Consider the following 6000-nt stretch of genomic DNA (forward strand, 5'->3'; position numbering starts at 1 on the left):
GGTTTAGACTCCTGCTGCAAAGCAAAACACAGGTCCAACAGTAAAGGTATGACCGCGGTGATTTACTTACATTAATTGAGGTTACATTTTTCAAGTCAAACAACTTTTTACCCAGACTTTGTTTCCATACAGCGCTTCTACGCTTACTGTTATGCAGTACCCATGAGTGGTCCAAATGCAGTTAAATTTTATAATTTTGTGAGGTCCACTAAAAAATACTAAGACTAACCATGTGTCATAACATGCTATCATTGTTTAGACATAAAAAAGATTTGGAGTGATGGGTTGCCTCTATTTAGCATAAAGCTAATATAGGATGTTATATTAATTATGGCCTCTGTAATGTTAGCAGAAATGTTTGTCAATATATACAAGTATCTTTGGATTGACATGCTGTTCTTGAACACTGGAACTGAAGTGTAAGAACTGGAAACCAAAACTGACATGAAGCAGAGGTTAACTAATTTGACTCTTTATGTTGGCAAAACTCAGTGAGATGCATAAGGTCAAACAAAAACTTACAGCTGCAGGGAAGGGCAAGAGAAAAGGAAACCAGAAAAAAAGGGGGGAGCCACGTTCTCCAATTATTTATAAAATCCTTTCAAGCTTTAATTCTTTCTTAGAACATGTTAGAATGGCAGTATTACGGACATGAAAATGTCATCTAATATGTATAACTAAAGAAGGCAGGTTCTTCTCTCTCACTTTCATCCATTTCTTAGATTTCGTGTGAGCCCAGCTGGCTCATTTTCCCCAGATTGCCTGTATGACTTAGAAGCTTTTACGAATTTCTGCATTATGTGGTATTTGGCAGTGAATATCCCACCAGTTGACTCATCTTGCTACAATATTACCAAGATTTCTTTATCAACTGGCAAGTTTTTCTCAATTTTATTTGTGTGTGCACGTGGAGTTTACTTAATTACAGTGGGAAAGATGAAAAACGAGTGAACTCTTGACTTGCAACGTGACTCACTGTTAACACAGGGGTCACATGCACTGACCAGTTGAAAAAATATACCCCTAAAAGCCTGTTTGTAATTCTCATACCATTTTCCCACGGATACAAACTGAAAGGAAAAGAAAATACGCTACGTATATATTTACTTACACTATTTTTCCTTTTTGAACCTCCACTGTTATAAGAGGGAAGCAAAATGCAGTATGTACAGTTAGAATATCCAGCTTTTCTTTCTGGATGATCAAGGTGTGACGGCTAAGTATATTGTTTAAAAAATCACTGTTTAGCGCAACACAATGGGTGCCTGCTAATAAAACTAGCCTGAACGAACTCTAAAGAAAAATAATCCTTTTACAAAACCTCCTCCCCTGCCAAAAGCCACCATAAACTTATATAAAGATATAAAAGTACATCTTATACATTGACATCTTATACATGAGAAAGCAGTTGTATTCAGACCAAACTTTTTGGTCAGATGATTTCCATCACCTTGAAGCATTGATTAAGCAAAGTTTAACTTCAGTTATCCCCACAGTTAATGCAGACACTGGAGCAGAGTGATGTATTTTTCACTGGCTCACCTATCATTAACACAACTCCCATCTCACGCTTGCAGCACACAAGATGAAAAAAAAGGCAAAAAAACCCAAGCCAAAAATGCCTCCAAGCTTAATCTCTTCCTAAACAAGGAGTAATTTTCCTTTACACGGCTCTTCAGGCAGCACTCCTGTATTTCCAAGTCTGTTTCAAAGTTTTCTTTCCAGTTTCCTTACAGTCTGATCCGACAGGCCCCGTAACAGCCGCTTTTCATCAGGGTAAAACGCTAGCAGAGGGGTAAAGCCAGGTCTCTGAGCGCAGTAAGGTGGCAACACCCGCAGATTAAACAAGCCTGCAGAAAACGGGCAGAAACCTGAGGGAGAGCTCGCAAACTGCTGCCGTGGGCAGCACAGTCACTTGCACAGTTCAGGATCGATAAATGCAAGAGAAGTCAGGGGAGAAAATGCTCCTCAACTACAGCTGACACAGAAAAGGGCTTTAGTTAAGACTGTGGACAGAAACGAGCATTTGTGCACAAATACGACTCCATCACAAACCTCACAAGACAGCGCGTGAATTGGTGTTTTTCTTGCAGCAGCATTCCTTCTGGAGTGGATGTATAAATCAGAGACAATACATCTTGACTCCCCAATACCAAGGTCATGCTGGCAGAATTTATCCGAAATGATTAAACATGTTATTTCGTATCAATTCACATCTCTCTCACCTATACAACAAGCACTTCAGGAAGGTTATTGTCTGTTAGCGTTTGCATTTTCCAAACAGGCAAATTATGGTAAGGAATAGAGGACTGAGTAATGCGGAGTTACACTACAAATAATCAATGGCAGGGTTGGGAATGAGATAAATCTCCTAATTAGATGTCCTAGTATCCGCCCAAGTCATCTTCCATTTAGAAACTGACAGCCTCCTCCTGGTAAAAGGATCTGTTTCAAATACCCTAAACTGCAACACCGCAGTTACGAGAGAGTGAGCTCTGACAAATATCACATGCTTAAAAAACAACACTTGACATAGTGGCCGTAATGTTTTATACTTGTAAGGCTGCTGGCCACATGTGATCTGTATTAAAAAAAATGCAATGATTTACAAGGTTTTACCTGCCACCCCACTGTATCAAGCTGCAACGGTATCACTAGCATCCAATGAATCAACGTGCAACTACTATTAGGATTTGGCTAAATTTCTTAGCTTTACAGAAAATTGACCTTTTCAGTGTGTAATGGACAGGCTTCCTAAGATTTCTTTTGCAACTACATTAAGCGTGCACTGAGATTTGTAGACACTGAAACACCAAAAGCTGTACTCTTACTTTTTCGAAAGAAAATCAGTTCTTGAATATCCTTCATGGATCCTCCTTACTTAGGTAATTAGTACAGTATCAAAAGATAGCTCTGACAGGCAAATGTACATAGCAGGTACAAGTAATGGATTCCAGATGAGATAAGGAGTCAGTACTGTCTCATTACTAAATATGCTAACTTCATTCTCATTACTGTATTAAAATGGGAAAACTGCAGTCACTTTTCTAAATTGCTTTCTAAATAACGTAATTTCTACTAAATCAAAATGCCTCTAATAATTATGTTCTGGCATAATACACATTTTTATACATACACATATATATATACACCAGCAAATTTTAAATTTACATGACTAAAATTTCAATCTAAAGTGCTTAAAGTACGACGATACCTCCCAACTGTGGCAATGCTCATGTCTCCACTCAAAGAATCAGTGTGAGGAAAATACAACAGCAGAAAAAATGAATAAAAATGGACACCACTATCACTTATTCTCTCTTTTTAGATCCTTTTTTTTTCAGCTCAGGGTTAAAATTATTTTCACAGAATTATACCTTTTTACAATACTGACAGGTCTTCTATTTATGCAGCTTCTATAGAAACCCATGCTCAGGAGTTATGTTAATTCTGCAGTGACTGCTTTGCATGCATGTGCAATGAACTTTAAACTCACGCATTCAACTCAACTGTGAATAGAACTATAACATATGATATAATATTTATATTTCTACTTCACAATTCTGGTTTTATTTATAAAGGATTCAGTCTGATAATTAGTATGACATTTAGGCTCTTCTTAATTTTACAGTAGGGTGTTTTCCTTACATGGAACAGCACAAACTACAAACTACTTTTTTTTTTTTTTTTAATAAATTAGGCAAGATACTGGAAGGAAGGTCTTCACCGCTACAATTGGAAATGCAGGGGGGGTTTGGTTTGCCAACAAATTAAAGCTAAGAAAAATGGACTGATAAAGTTAAAAAAAAACAATCACGAGCTACTGACATTATTATATCTATTATTAAGCTGATCTCTAGTTTTATAAATATCTTCAGTGAGTTTCCTAGGAAACTCAGCTGACACTTAGTTTGACAAGCAATCTCTAAATTTTATATTATGCAAGCTGTGAACACAAAAGTACAGGTTTTAGATGTGCCTGCCAGTGCATGTGGGAACTATCAATAAGCATTATTCTCTTTAAAAACCATGGCAATTTGAGCAGCAGCAGCAGCTATATAAGAATTTCTGAAAAAAGGATTCATAAATGCACAAATAAAGAGGAGGTAATCGTACATGAAAATCCTTCTCTGGGTAAATCACCACGCGGCTCTGAATAGATACTGTGACCCCACAAACAAAATCACAATTAAAAGAAAAATCATGTCTTGAGAATAATACGACAGACACAAAACCCATGCTATATTTGTAAGCATATTTTGACATCCAAAGAATTGGAAAGATGAAGCGCTAAGCCGCAGATCAATACAACAAACTACACATTTTAATAAATCTTCATCTACTTCAACCATTTTTTATGCTCTCACCCTAACATTTCAAAGGCCTTGTACCAAAAAGTTGCTGTGGGAATTGAGAACTCAAACCTGTGCCTCCTGACAAAGAAAAGGCGAGGTGGCAAATCTTTAAGGCTGTAGCTCTAAGTTCTCAGAGTAAAAAAATCTCAAATTTATCCTCAAGTAAGTTGTTGGGGTCAGCAAACCTCTACATTTCTGATGGACCACTAAGAGCTTTGCAAACTCCTCAGCCAGGCCCCAAAACCAGCAGAAGCACCGTAACCTGCTATATGAAACCATCCAAGGCCAGGAATTTGAATTCCACCTTCTCTGGCCTGCAAGAAGTCACAGGTGAGGCAAACATTTAACAGTGAGAACACCTACTTCAGGTCTCTAGGGAGCTGAAATGGAAAAAACAGCACTTTTTTCCCCTGTTGCAGTTATTAGGGATAACATTTGAACTTTCTTTGAACTTTCTTTTTTCCTTCTTTCTTTCCATAAAATATCTTTCCTTTTTTTTTTTTTTTTTTTTTTAATCAGCTAAGGGATTACAATCCTGTTAATTCTTCCTGCAATATTTGAAATAGGAAACTATGGATTTCTGGTTTTGAGAATACCTTAGGCTCCACGGTTGGGCTTCAAGCAACCTCATATTATTCTATTTCCTGGTAACTGAGAAAGACATAATGAAAACAGCCCCCAGAAATATTCTAGCCCCTAAAGGATTAATTTTCCCAAGCCATTTGCTGAACATATCATCAGAAACCCCCCAGAAGATGTTGGTAAATTTAATGGCTATGGATCTTCCTGTCAAATTGAAATACTCACTACATTTTAAACACAGCTTTCCATGTGGTGGTGGAGTTCCACACCCCACCCACCCCCCCAGCGCAGCAGCGAAAACAGGACGAGGCAGCAGGGACAAGAAGGACCAAAACCTGTTTTTGGATGCACTCTGGCTCACCTACGCTCTTCTCCAGCTTGGAACTGACCAGTCGCTACATAAGCGAAGAGAAGAGAAAACACCCAGCGCAAACACCGAAGATGAAATTGCGTGTTCATTTCTGATGGACTAAGAATATCTATGCATTGATGTTCACTGTTGACTGTTTTTGGCATCTCCTAAGAGCGCCGGTTCCCTAGGAATTTCTTTTTGCTCCCAGCAGTTAAAAAGCACCCATGAAGATGAAGAGACGGCTGGACCACCTCTCCTGTGAGGACAGGCTGAGAGAGTTGGGGTTGTTCAGCCGAAGAAGAGAAGGCTCTGGGGAGACCTTATAGCAGCTGTCGTATCTGAACGGGGCCTAAAAGAAAGGTGGAGAGGGATTTTTTACAAGGACATGTAGTGACAGGATGAGGGGTAATGGCTTCAAACTGGAAGAGGATAGATTTAGACTAGGTATAAGGAAGAAAGTCCTCACTCTGAGGGTGGTGAGGCACTGGAGCAGGCTGCCCAGGGAAGCTGTGGATGCCCCATCCCTGGGCCAGGCTGGATGAGGCTTTGAGCAACCAGGTCTGCTGGGAGGTGTCCCTGCCCACGGCAGGGGGGTGGAACTCGATGACCTTCAAAATGCCCCTTCCCACCCAAACCACTCGGTGATTCCATGAACGTCAAGGCGAACCCCTCCAACCGCCCCTCCAGCCGCTCGCCCGGATGTGACACACC

At 39.5% G+C, this 6000-nt stretch overlaps 1 protein-coding gene across 1 annotated transcript in view; it reads right to left on the minus strand.

Moving 5' to 3' along the window:
• Positions 1 to 6000, minus strand: part of GNAL (guanine nucleotide binding protein (G protein), alpha activating activity polypeptide, olfactory type) — a 123441-nt gene that overhangs the window by 14192 nt on the left and 103249 nt on the right. The window lies entirely within an intron of this gene.

Source organism: Charadrius vociferus, unplaced genomic scaffold (genome assembly GCF_000708025.1).
Source record: "Charadrius vociferus isolate BGI_N301 unplaced genomic scaffold, ASM70802v2 scaffold65, whole genome shotgun sequence".
Taxonomy (NCBI): Eukaryota; Metazoa; Chordata; class Aves; order Charadriiformes; family Charadriidae; genus Charadrius; species Charadrius vociferus.